Genomic DNA, 14896 nt, shown 5'->3' with positions numbered 1-14896 from the left:
TCTGTCATAGGGCAGTATTCAATGAGAAAAATTCGCCCTGTTTTATGGCGAATTTGTGCTTTTTTCGCCTTGGACGGAGCATTTTGCTCTCCAAAAGCGAGCAACCCTATTCAATGTGAAATATTCGCCGTCTTTCTAAGTGATTTTCGCCGTCTCTCTCCGTGTAGCAATTCTCCATCTTTTCATGGAGAACTGGAATGTGAACTTTTAAACTAAAAGGTTTTTTTTTTTTTATTTTGGTGTCAAAAAAATCAGGATTTTTTTTCTGTGAAGGGGCATGTTATTTTTATTCATGTGCTTATAATTTTTTTTTTTTTTTTTTTTTTTACACAGAGCAGCCAGCAGGGGGCCGTTTATTAGATATTCATATATTCAATGCATCCGATCATTACATATGCACGATCGGGTGCAGTGAATACTGGGTCTCCTGCTGGCTATAGGGGGGGGCAGCTTGTGCTGCCTGGGTCCCGGGGAGCCCACCTCCCCTCCACATATGTTCTGGGGCAGCCAGGGAGACTTTAATCTCCCTGGCTGCCACCGTCCCCCGGCTCCCTGCCGCGGACGCTCGTCCGCTGCAGGGGTTAAGACTCGCCGCGAGTGGCGGCGAGTCTTAACCACATTGAATAGAGGGAGCAGGAGTGGCAGCAAGCCCTCTGGAACAGGGCGAGTGCATGGCGAGAGAAAAAAATCTCTCGCCATGCACGGCAAATTTTTTTCATTGAATACTGCCCATAGGCTGACTTATTGTCATGTCCTTATTCATTTTTACACATATATACTTATTAAAGTCCGGGTCTTCGGTAGCCTGTAGTTATTGTTTCTCCATGCTGGGAGAATAAAATAGTGTGCCGAGCGTAGCAAGGCACCATGCCCTAAGCATGGTGAGCGCAGCGAGGGGACGCGGTGCTACGTTTTAATGTTTAGTGTTTATGTTATGTTGACATTCCGGTTAAGAAAAACCATGTCGACCTAATGACCCTGTCGACCTAATGCTGGTGACCTAATGATCCATACCCGTTTACCTATGAGCTAGTACAGGCTCTAAGAACAGGACAGCACTCCTTAGAAATCTGTAACGCTAGAAGAGGAGAAATGAAGAGGTATCGCTCAGAAGGGCCCAACTGACTGATCTGTTTGAAAAAATGTCTAGTGTGTACACTTAATTGGGGACTTTCTGGATAGGAAACGTGTGGGGCCTACACATGGGAAGATTTGCTGAATGTGATGTGACACTGCTGTGTGCGGAGCGATCTGTCAGGGCCAGGCCCTGACCAGCAAATAACTAGATACATCCAGCATGTTGGATATTAATTGCCGGGCGATAGTGATGCACGGTCTAATGAGATCGGCACATTATGATAATGAGCTGTGTTCAGTGTCAGTGGGGGGAGCTGGGGTATTATGTGAAATCTGGAGGTATGTGGCTTGTCACACAGCAGCTTGGAGGTCACTAAACTGCCATGCATAAACAAACAGGTGTAGTGATGTATTAATCCCGTTTATATGGGTGTTGGCGCCGCCAATGTGAGGCCCCTTTTGGACATATTTCCAGGGCCACTTTTAGTTCCCAATCTGTCCCTGGGCAAAGGTATATGCAGCTTTATGCACTGACGATACTTAAGAATTGAGAGAATGGAAGGGGTGGTCTAATGTAAGTACATAAAAGGAGCTTTCATATAATAGGCCTGCACAGACACACATATACACCTCTCCGTTGTATGGCATCAATACTGGGTGATTGAACGCTGATGCAATTACATTTACATTACTAATACAATGAATGTATAAAAAAAATAAATGGTACTCTTTACTTAGTTGGGCGCCCATCGCGGTGATCGCGGGCATCGCGGGCAGTACATTAACGGCCGCGACGCGATGCCCGCGATCACCGCGATTTCCCATAGGGTTCAATGTTAAATTTAGTGCTGGCCGCGATTTTACATTCAATGCTTCAATGGCCGCGATTTGGCCATAGGAATCAATGTTAAATGGGCTACAGAGCCCAAATAGGCACAATTAACACTTAAATGTCCCCCCAAATTTGTAACGCCACCCCACGATCCACGCCAACCCGAAGCGTGGCGAGCGCAGCGAGCCCGCGAGGGGGCGGCGGTACGCGTCCTCCGACCTTTTCATACCCCCACTATCCACGTCGGCGTGGAGTTGAGAATAGAATAGTGTGGCGAGCGCAGCGAGCCACCGAGCCCGAAGCGTGGCGAGCGCAGCGAGCCCCGCGAGGGGACGTGGATACCTGTGAAGCCCGCGTAGGGCCACGTTTACCTGTGAAGGTATCCGCGTCCGCTCGCCACGCTTCGGGCTCGGTGGCTCGCTGCGCTCGCCACACTATTCTATTCTCAACTCCACGCCGACGTGGATAGTGGGGGTATGAAAAGGTCGGAGCAGGTTGATGGCTTTAATATAAAAGGGAGCTACACATGCAGATATAATCAGATAAAGGAAACGAGAGCTCTAAAGAACAACGAGCAACCCAGTTCCCCCTTGGATATAGATCTCTTCCCCACCCCTCCTATAACTCCATTCATTGCCCTATGGGAGGTGTTCGTAATTTTCTTGTTTATTGTTGTATGTTAGTTGTGTTAAGGGCTTACTGTATGGTAGTGTATGGGCCGTAGAGATTAAAAGCATACGGTTTACAATCAGTCAAAATATAAGAGACATTATATTATAGCTATAAACCAACAGAAGAGTAATTATTATAAGTAAATAGATTGTGTAATAACTTGTACATGGAAAGGTGTTATTTTCACTGCATTGATAACTGTCTGTTAACTGTTGTAAAATCTTACTCTTAAGGCCCATACATATATATATTTATATTCGTGTGTTACTTTGTAATAATGTTGAAAATGAATAAACAAATTTAAAAAAAAAAAAAAAAAAAAAAAAAAAGAAAAGGTCGGAGGACGCGTACCGCCGCCCCTCGCGGGCTCGCTGCGCTCGCCACGCTTCGGGTTGGCGTGGATCGTGGGGTGGCGTAACAAATTTGGGGGGACATTTAAGTTTTAATTGTGCCTATTTGGGCTCTGTAGCCCATTTAACATTGATTCCTATGGCCAAATCGCGGCCATTGAAGCATTGAATGTAAAATCGCGGGCAGCACTAAATTTAACATTGAACCCTATGGGAAATCGCGGTGATCGCGGGCATCGCGTCGCGGCCGTTAATGTACTGGCCGCGATGCCCGCGATTTCTTTACCCACGACGCCCGCGATGGAGATCGTGGGCGCCCAACTAAGTAAAGAGTACCAAAATAATTAATAACAATATTAGCACAATTAAGAACAATTCCAGATGGAGATTGCTGTACATCCGATGTTAACACATTCTCGAGGGTTCAGATATCAAGCAAATTTCATGTATAAACGTAACTGTTTATCTAGCAAAATATATGTACAGACAACCCTTAAGGGGCATACACACCAAGCAAATGTGTGCTATTTTTTAAGCAATCTGACTAGATTGCTTAGAAAGTAAGTACAGATCTCTCCGTGTGTATGCCCAGAGAGATTAATTAATTATCTCCTGCTAAGTAAGTAAGTGCATGCAGTCAAAATCTAGTCAAATTGCTTAGCAAGTGACTGTAAATCTCTCTGTGTGTACAGAATGAGAGATCCTGATCGCAATCTCTCATTCTGAACCACTAGCCGGCTTTTTTTTTTGCTTAAGCAAAATTGGCTAGCACAAATCTCTGCATGTGTTTGTGCTCCCCATGGGAGATCTGGACAATGGGAAATCGCCTTTCAGAGATTTTCCCCAGGGTCTCGCTATGGAAAGATATCCACTCCCTCACTCATCTGCTGGTAATCCCAGCAGATGAGCAGCTGGAGCAGCGATAATATGGGAGCGCGCAGCAGCACTCACCGCTCATCCACACTGGGTGGCTTTCAAGCTGAAATGAGCTCAAACTAGTAAACAGCGTGGCTTTCAGTTGAAAGTCAAAAGGTGTGTATGGAGCTTTAGTTTTATTATTTGTATACATTGTGTGAATGAGGCTATTAAAATCCATGGTACTGGTTTCCTAGCAGGGCGCCCAGATTTCTTACTTATGCAAACGTAGTGAAATCGCATCGCATGGTACGTTTTTGCCGTGCGATGCAATGCGATTTCACGCCCCCTTTCAGTGAATTCCATGACTCCCATAGATGGAGAGTAGAATCTGTTCCTAAAACCCCACCAGTATCAACACCACCCGAAGAGTGGCGAGCGGCGGCGGAACGCGTCCTCCAACCTTTTCATACCCCCACTATTCACGTCGGCGTGAAGTTGATTTTATATATTGTGGTGAGTGCAGTGAGCCACCGAGCCGGAAGCGTGGTGAGCGAGGGGACGCAAATTACTTTACATGTATTCCGCGTCCGCTCGCCACATTATATAAAATCAACTCCACACCGACGTGGATAGTGGGGGTATGAAAAAGGTCGGAGGGCGCGTTTCCGCCGCTGCTTGTCACGCTTCGGGGTGACGCAAAACTATGGCATAGGTGCTTACAATAGTAAACACCCATCACATGGGTGCTTGTACAATAAAATAATCGCTTTGCATTTGGTGCACTGAGATCGGATTCGATATTTCATTGTATACGCACTCCTGTGCACTTTATACGCACATCGCATCGATGCGATTTCACTACGGAGAATAGCCCAGTAAGCATTTAGCGTACTGGGCGCCCTGCTAGGAAACAAGTACCACCAAATCCATCTATTCTATTTTTCAGGCGTCAAACCATCAAATTGTTTATCCATGCAAATATAAACTGGAAATACTTCATGTACATTAATTTATTTATTAACAGTTTCTTATATAGCGCGCACAGATTCTGCAGCGCTTTACAGAGTATAGTTGGGCATTCACATTAGTCACAGCCCCAGTGGAGTTTACAATCTAAGATCCCTACCACACATATACACAAACACACAGACATTATAGGGTTAATTTTTGTTGGGAGACAATTAGCCTACCAGTATATTTTTGAAATGTGGGAGAAAACCGGAGTACCCGGAAGAAACCAACGCAAGTACGGGGAGAATATACAAACTCTGCACAGTTAGGGCCATGGTGGGAGCAGAACCCATGACCTCAGTGCTGTGAGGCAGTAATGCTAACCATTACACCATCCGTACTGCCCCATTATGTGTGGACCTATATTTTTTTCTATTTCCTTCCTCAATCACACTACACCAAAACTCCCGCAGTTACTCACCCCAAATAGTACCTCACATTATCCTCCCCTTCTGCTGGCAATGTGGAAGATTTGACAAGTAAGCAAGTATTCATTTTAACATTGGCATTGCTGGATAGACCTAGGATATAGATAAATATAGTGTTCTTTGCAATGCCTATTCCCACTGGAAAGAGGATTTGGTCCACAAAGATAGGGTTGGTTACTCCACAAATAATGCATACAACCGCCAGTGTTTGAATCAGTGGGGGTAGTAATGTGTGGACATATTCTTTAATATGGGATTATTCAAAAAGAGAGGCCACAATTGTCAATTAAATTAAATGTAGCCTGCTAAAACCACAACTATGTACACGCCAACATTTCAAATGGCCAAAGAGGGATAGGATTTTATTACAAATGTGTTTCCAAATAGGTAAACTTCTTAAAAACAAATGAGGACATACTGTATCAACTTACAAAAAAAAAGCTACAAATCATAAAACAGGTCATAATATAAAGTTGAACAACTATTTTAACTAGAGGAACCCCTTTTTTATGAATAGTAGATTATTCTGCACACATTTATTTATTGTACCCTAAAAGAAATAAAATGGGACAGGAGGTTTGGGATATAAAACAGTCCATTAGGTATTTACAGAAATAAAACACTGCTAGGAAAATGTTGCTGGAACTAGGACATAAACTGTACGCAACACAAAGCAATGTAACGGCAAATGCCACAAGGTTTTGTCTGCTCTGCAATCAGTGGAGAACATCCCCATCTACTGGTCAGTTAGGAACAAGCATTGCCTCTTATGCTGTGTACACACGAAGCAATAGGATCGCTAGCAATATATTGCTCAGCAATCAAATTGATCAGTGTCCCGTTTTCATCAGCAACCAGAGATGGTCGCTGATAAAAAGAGAATGTCACACTGCTGGGAGAAGAGGCAGGGGAAGTCGCTGGGCAGGGGAAGTCGCTGGTCAGAGGAGCGTGCTCCTCCGACCAGCGACCATTAGGAGGCTGAAAATGCGAGCGCCCACCTGGCGATATATCGCTGGTGCACACTCCAATCTCTGGCAATAGGGTCGCTCAGCGACCCTATTGCCAGCGATTTTTGCCCGTGTGTACGCACCTTAATATTTTCATAGAAGTGTAGCTTCTATTTGTGCCATCTAGACAGCCCTGGATAAATGTGCTCAAAAAAACTGCTGCACGTTACTATAGACACCATTATGAATGGACCTAAATCACCAGGCAAACATTTTAGAACATGCTTATTTTTCATTTTTTTGTGTGGAATTTATGGATTTCAAATACAGTGAATAACCTGAAACAGTACAAAGATAATAGGTGTAAATTGCTAAACGTAAAGAGTCCCTTTTCATGGAACAAGTAATGGGGTTATGGACTAAAGCTTTACTGCAGCAGCACCTCCATGCAGGATTTTTGTATGCTATCAATGAGGCAAAAGGATGGGTTTCATTTACATGTCGACACTTCCTGACACAATAAAATAAATCATGGTTTTGCTATTAATATCTTTTCACTTTTTAAATTTAGAGACATGCTGGGTACACACTAGTCCACACAAACAATTCAATGCTGTTGATTTCCCAGACAAATTATATTGTGCGTACATACCGTGCAATCTTAAAAGATATGGTCAGTGGCCACATCCAGGAATATGCCATCAACGGCTATATCCTCAGATTGAGTGGCATGTATAGACGGCAGAGGACGTTGCTAGCGAGCCCCCAGGAGCTCGCATCACTAGCGATGCATACAGTGCATACATATAAAAATTATTAATTAATGTATACCTTTGTATCTGGTACTTATCCCTGATCCCACATGTTTTCACCGGACTGCAGGACCATTTTAGGCTGATAAAAACATCCGATAATGACAATCAGTCACAAGATCTCTCCGTTTATATTGGCCAAAGCGCCATCAAGGATAATAGGATATCGCCCTTTATGTTCCTGCAAAGCATAACCTGCTATATGTTTCCTGTAACAGCTTGCAGACCAAGCAAAGGATGTTTTACATGTTACCCTTACCACAAAATGTATATTTCACTAATGTATGATCAAAAACAATTAGTCAACAGACCACGACATTCTTATCAGTGAAGACGAAAATGGCAAATAAACAAAATAATTCTGCTTCTAAAAAGTTATGTAAAATGTGGCATATTGCGGGGCAGTATATAATAAACACAGTTCCACCAGCCAATACGTTTTTGGAATGATGGTCAACTAAAGTAGGTAGGGGCATTACACATTCTGCAGAGAAGATACACTGTGCACACTCCTAACCTAGTACATCTACCTACTGGTGGTGTCTTCATACACCTATCGTCAAAGCTCCATGCAGTGGCAAACACCTGGCACAAGTGAGCAGCCAGGTCCATTGCAACTCTGCTAGCTTTGGCCAAATTTGGCTGAAAATGCTCCTTAGTAGCAACATGATGTGATTAGGATGCACCAGCAGAGTGTACTGATTAATTTGAGAAGTGGCACTTGTATATCAGTGTGCGACTGCACAATAGAACTGGCATAATATTCAGTACTTCATATACAGATTCAGACTCCGTTGCACACAGACATACATATCAAGTTAATGAGCACAGTCTTCCTGGTGCATCCTAGTCACATCGCATCGATACCAAGATGCATTTTTGGCAATAAAAAACACCCAACGCTGCCAGTCTCTCACAGGACCTGACGAGCAAAAAGGGCTGTTTGACACAACTGTACGCCTACACCAGAGTTAAAAACGTAGTTTAACTCCATATTTACAGTACATTCAAGCCATTCTATCCTTCCAAGTTTCATTTCAGTTGAATACTCATTAAAGAAATCAGTTAAAATATCTCCTTTCCAGTCATGAAAATAAGTCCTTTCAAATTGATACAGAGACATTTTGCGATTATCTCTGCAGGAAAGTGTAATCTCCCTGACATGTTTGGTAAGCACTTTCCCACAGGACAAAGCATAACTTCCTTCTTCCTCTGATCTGTCCCGGCTCTACTTTTACTGGTGTGAAGATTAAAGATTATCCAATTAGCCACCCACTGCCTCCGTCCTCTTAATCACTTAAACCTCTGAAATCATCACTGCGCGGTGAAGTGTGCAGATAGCTTTTGATTAGAGCAGCAGATTTAACTAATTATTGGACTTAGTAACGCGTTTAGAGAGAAAATAGGACAGTGCTTTTTAGGAAAAGGGGGCTACACTGTCCGGTTCAACAACTGGTGGGATTATTTATGGAAGAATCATTGTTTTATGTAAAATTTCATGCAGGTTTCCCACTCAGTTCACTCAACCAAAGCTTCGGAGAGGCCACCCACTGAGTCCATCATCTCTCGGCTCATCAGCAACAAAGCTACCCCCATTACCCATTATAAAATAGTATGCGGTCAAATCAACTTAGCATTATCATAACACAAGGAAGACTTTTTTTAAATTCTGTATTATTCATTCATGATAGCGCAGGAACAACAATCATTAAAAGCCTAGTGAAGTCCAACAAATGGTAGCTAAGAGCACATAGGATTTTTAAATGAACCAACAGACACATTTTGGAATGAGTAGTTAATTTAAAGGCCCCCATACACTGGGTCGAGTTGGTCTGATTTCAGACGATTTTGATGCACAGGGTCCCATGTGCATCAGATCCAGAACCCGTTGTCGCACCGGCAGGACATCAGATGTCTCGCAATCAGACCCATCAGTGGCACATTGCGGGTGCTTTTTAGCTGCCGATTGGTTGAGAGAATTCTCTCTGACAATTACCGTCCGCCCATTCTTTTCAAAAAATTATTTCAAGATCAGAAGCCGCATCCTGCCCCGTAAATTGCGCTATAAGCTCCCGGAAACTGCCGCTCGGATGCCGCTGCCCAGACCCCGCGGCCCATCCCAGCTGCAGCAGCTCCCTGGGAGTTTTTGCATCCAATAAAAATCGCATGACAATTATTGCATGTAAAACTGGCACATCAAGTACCAAATCGTAAGCGAGCCTTCCGGGGGGCTATCAAGGGCAAACTGGTCCGTCTTGTCCTTAGGAAAAATCGGCCCAGTGTATAGGTGCCCTAAATCCGGTTCAAGCAGGGAACATTTAAGTTGGTGCTGGGACAACTCAATATCCTCATCTTTGAGGCACTGGCAATCTGTAGGAGACTTTTAGGTACTTGTGTAATAGTACGGTGCCAGTTAAGTAGTTAGCGTCCCTGTCAGAATCAGCGTAGTGTTTCCGCAGCCAGCGTAGTCAGTCAGTCAGCGTTACGCAGTTACCCTAGTCAGTCAGAGGTGAAGGGACTGCATTATTTCTGACGCTGTTAATTATTGTACTTTGCTAAGTTGCTTTCTTATTATTAACTAAAATCCAGTTACCAGTTAACACGTCGTCATTACTGTCTCAGATGTATGATATAGCAGGTGTGAATGCGTTCCTGAAACACCGCCACTATCCACGCCAGCCCGAAGTGTGGCGAGCACAGCGAGCCCCAAGTGGCGACGCGTTACGAGCCTTCCCGACCTTTTCATACCCCCACTATCCACGTAGGCGTGGAGTTGTTCCAGGAACAGAGCATTTTCTCCCTGAGGAGAGGGTCAGCGCGATCCAGCACGTGTCAGCGGCAGCGTCCTGGAGTTTGTCTCATGCCTTCCTTGGAACCGTGAGCAGATTTGCCTTTGGTATTTGTTTATGCCGTGTGGTTGCCAGCCCACAAAGATTATTTATTTGGTACGAGCAATTGCTTTTACGGTGGATCAATGGTTTGTGGATCCTTCAATAAAATGCTCTTTTAATGCACCATGAAGCGCCCTCTTCTACTTCTCTTGTTCTAGATAAATTATGCCCTTGTGGACCCTGGGTATCCTCTCAGTTGGAGATAATATGCTCCATCAAATAAAAATAAATTGCGCTTTAGCGTGAGTGCCAATAGTTGCAAAAATAGTTCATGTTCGAGCACTGAAGGATCAAGATATTCACTGACAAATGTGCGCATAGCCTCCAGCCCTCCTCCATGTTGGATGGAGGTATAGAGGCTACACACATCAAGGCATACCAGCCAGCCAGCCGGAACTTCCTTGATATCACCTAATACAGTAGTTGCAAGAAACTTGTGGTATCCTTTAGAAAAGATTTATTTCGTACCAAAAGAGGTTGTAAAAGCATCAAGCAGCTGCACAACCGTTTGATAGTTGCGCGCTGCAATGATGGGTCTTACAGGGGGAACATTATCATTTTATGCATTTTGGGCAGATAATATAATACTGGTACTAATGGCCATTCATTATAAAATGCCTTAAATACCTTAGGTGAAATCTTACCATCTTTAACCACTTGTGACAGCAAGGTATGGAGTTCCTGCTGGCACAGCGGTGTAAAGTTACTAGTAAGTTTTTGATACACTTGTGTATCTGCTAGCTGACTATATAGTTCTTTTCTTTAATCTGTTAAATTTTAAACGACCATAGCCCCACCTTTATCGGTGGGACAGAAAACTATGTTGTCATATTTTGACAGATTACATACAGCTGCAGTTTCTGCTGAAGTCGGATATCAGTCTGTCTAATTCAGGCAGGCTGATAGACTGTCCAGTTGCATGCCATTTTAAAACCAAAGCTCACCCTATTTCTTCTTTAAAATATTTTATCATAGACCATGTGAAGGAGACCATGAGTGGAGGTGATAGGGCCAAAAAATTGTTAATCCTTGAATCCAAGTGGATCTTTAAATTGGGTACTATAAAACCAGACGGATTAAACGACAAATTAAATTTGAACAGTCTGATGTAAGATTATATTTATACAAGTATTGTAACAATGTGTTGTAGAACACCTTTTACATTTCATTCATGTTTCTGTGCTGCGTTTATATGATTTGTCTTTCATGATATATTTTTCTTCATAATCTTTTTTCTGTATGTTATGTCTTCTACAGGAGCGCATTGAGAATAGAGTGCCCACATATGGAATCGTGAGATGGAGGGGAGCGGTTTTGAGGCTGAGGGGTGAATTTATGAAGCTTGGAGAAGTGTTATCTATCCCCATAAAGAATGTTAAGTGCAAGGTGATAATGGTTCAGCCAATCAGCTCTTACCTGTCAATTTACATATTGTAGCTGATTGGCTGAACCATTATCACCTTGCTCATAACGTTCTTTATGGGGATAGATAACACTTCTCCAAGCTTCATAAATTCACCCCTGAGACTGGGATGAGTGGTGTATGACACTCTCTCATACTGCAGCTTTATTTGTTCCGCACCACTCACAGGTAGGATCTGGTGCCGTTTCTCTGTGCTTTTGTTTTGTTGTGATATGTTGCAAAATGCTGGCATTGGTGATGCGGCTGCATAAGTCTGCTCCCGGCCGGGGGTTGCGTCTCACCTTGCTTTCCGGGTGTTGATACGCAAGCTGGTGGTTGCTGGGCAACGCAGCTTGTTAGTCGCACCGGATGCAGGTGATGGCTACTTCTGGTTGGTAAGACGCGAGTGCGGCAGCGGCTCCCGGGCCAGACAAAAGCGACTTGTAAGTATAAGTGTATGTATTGTACAATGTATGTTTGCTGTAGGTTGGAGCTGAGGATGGGGATCATACCCCGAAACGTTCTCCTGCCGCTTTTTGAAAATACATGCTGAAACTTTAAAAAGCCTTGTGAGTGCCATGTTTTCCTGTGATTAGGATTGAAGTTTTATACTAATATTCTTTCTGGCACCGCAAGCAAGCGTTTTTTTATTATACTGGAGTGCCGACAGAAGTGGATATACACACACGTTTCTGCGCTTCTGCACCTTTTTCAAAGGGTTACCCTTTTCACTCAGTGTGCAATTAGGAAACAAAATGTTGTTTTCCTAGACAGAATTACCCCTCCCTTTTGGCACATGAGTGACACACCTCTGATTGAGCAGCTTACCAACAAAAGTGTTGTGATTTATATATGCCACAACTGACGTATTGTCGGAAAAGATTCTTAAAATGTGACCGTTTGACTCTTGGTCAAAACGCTCTGACTGCTCTCCAAATCGCTTCGGCCTCTCTCCAATTTGACGAGTTGAGACTCTCCTCTGTTGACCAAACACCTTGCACTGTTTCTCCTTCGCAGTGGGCCCCCCAGTCTGACTGACTTGCATCGGTTGTGATGACCATAAACTGTGGTGACTGTAATGGCTTTGCTCTGTTCTTTAACGTCATCTCGGTCCACCATGTTAGGGACTTCTTTACTTTGAGTGATAGATTTATCATCTTTGTCTTGACAACATTTCTCTTTAGATATGGAAGAATTGCCCATTGCAAGGTTCTCATTCTCCACTGGGCTCATGGAACGATCCCAATAGCAGAAGACATCCTTCCTAGGAGTCTAAATCATGCTTTCAAGGCTGTCATCTTTATTTTTGTTAATGAAATAGTGAGGTCTCTTATCTTTATGCACTTCTCTTTTGATAGGGAGATATTGATCACCCCCAGAAATTTGATTCTTTGAGTGGGGATTAATTGACTCTTTTGCAAGTTCACTAGACTACCGTGTGAGTGTAGGAAACTGACCACAATTTGTAAATGCTCCATCAGTATTTGTCTGGATGAGGCTGCTATGAGAATGTCGTCCAAGTAAGGCCATAGAAGAATACCATTTCTTCTTAGAGCGGCTACTGATCACAACGGGGGTGCCGATCACAACTGGAGCACTGTGGAACCGAGTACATTAAAAATACCGGCATAGTTGGCTCAAAGTAAAAGCCATATGAGCTAATGGTAACAGGCAGGATATATATACATATCTGATGTTATATACATATACAAAAGAAGAATGACACAGGATCCAGCAATTAATTAAAGTTTAAGCCGCAATCCAATATTAGGTTGAGCGGCTTATATGTCCTGGCTGCACGATGCCGGGTGCAGTGTAGATACAGCGGCATACGCCGTGTATAATATTGGCCCTGTCAAATGAATATATAAGTACATGTTAAGAACACGAGTTTGACTATACAAATAACAAATATGTTCATATGATTAAAATGGAAGAGGGACGTCTCTCACAGTGAGAATACTGGGACGCTCATAGTGCAGAATATCGGCACTATTAATATTGCAGTAAATGCTACATGAATTATGTGGCTTTGAGCTACAATATTTGTATAGAGGTGAAACAAGTTGTACTAAACAAGGACACAAATGCCAGTAATAAAGGCTAATGCACTGGATCCCTGTACCACTGATATATAACTTATTGAGTATAGATCACACTTTATTAAAGGACTCACATATTATAACATCAAAAAAAGATAACTGAAATCACACACTGCACATAAGGACAAATTACTGTAGCAGTAAAACAACAAGTTTTAATCAGACGGTACTTGTTTCCTAGCACGGCCACAATCGTGTGGATCGTGTACCTTTAAGTTAAGGTACACGATCCACACGATGGACCCGATTTCCTTTGAAATCAGTTCCATTTTGCCGGCAAAGGGTCAAAATCGGGGGCATCGCGTCGGTCGGGACCATTAACATTGGTCCCGACGCGACCGACGCGATGCCCCCGATTTTGCCATAGGCTTCAATGTTAAAATATTTTTTAACATTGAAATCGGGAGGATCGCGTCGGTCTTGTGCCATTATAATGGCACAAGATGAGATGGACTTGATTAAGTCCATCTCACCTTTAAAAAAAATGTGAAATGGGCCAATATGACCCATTTCACATTATAGATGTCCCCGTCGTCACCCCACGATAGACGCCAACCCGAAGCGTGGCGAGCGCAGCGAGCCCGTGAGGGGCGGCGGTGCGTGTCCTCCGACCTTTTCATTCCCCTACTATCCACGTCGGCGTGGAGTTGAGAATAGAATAGTGTGGCGAGCGCAGCGAGCCACCGAGCCCGAAGCGTGGCGAGCACAGCGAGCCCCGCGAGGGGACGCGTATAACTTCACAGGTATACGCGTGCGCTCGCCACGCTTCGGGCTCGGTGGCTCGCTGCGCTCGCCACACTATTCTATTCTCAACTTCACGCCGACGTGGATAGTAGGGGAATGAAAAGGTCGGAGGACGCGCACCGCCGCCCCTCGCAGGCTCGCTGCGCTCGCCACGCTTCGGGTTGGCGTCTATCGTGGGGTGGGGTTTACGTCGTTAAATTTGGGGGTCTGGGGAATATTTTACATTGAATCCAATGTAAAATCGGGTCCCAGGGACCCGATTTACATTTCATTCAATCAAAAAATCGGGTCGGTCGCATCGCATGCGATGAGATCGACCCGATTTTTCCGACACGACCACCCCGATGTAAATCGGTGTGGCCGTGCTAGGAAACAAGTACCAATCAGACTCTGTCATCTAATAAATAATGTGACATATAGTGCTGTCTCAAATCAATAAAGATGGGCAGCACTGTCACAATTACATTTTAGAGAATATATACAGAGAGAAAAAGGTTACAACATTGATACATTGTGTTAATATACACTATACAAAAGATAAGAGTTGTAATTGAATTTAACATCAATTGCTGTTATAAATATTTAACAACATCACTGCCAGTCTTGTGAAAATAAAAAAAGAATAAACCTACAAAATAGGTGACAAACAAACATAGAAAACATTAAAGGTTATTTCTAGTTTCCACATCCAAGTTTTTAATCACAATATCTTATTATTTTTTGCACATCCTTACTATCATCTTATTTAAGAGGGTATGAATAGCACACGC

General features: G+C 43.4%; 1 protein-coding gene across 4 annotated transcripts in view; it reads right to left on the bottom strand.

Annotated features, from left to right (window-relative positions):
- STX8 (syntaxin 8) overlaps positions 1-14896 on the bottom strand; it is a 272833-nt gene that overhangs the window by 156041 nt on the left and 101896 nt on the right. The gene's annotated exons all lie outside the window — the stretch shown is intronic.

This window comes from Crinia signifera, chromosome 6, assembly GCF_055691185.1.
Source record: "Crinia signifera chromosome 6, ASM5569118v1, whole genome shotgun sequence".
In the NCBI taxonomy this organism is placed as follows: domain Eukaryota; kingdom Metazoa; phylum Chordata; class Amphibia; order Anura; family Myobatrachidae; genus Crinia; species Crinia signifera.
The sequence above is the reverse complement of the archived record's forward strand: the minus strand, read 5'-3'. Positions and strand labels throughout refer to the sequence as shown.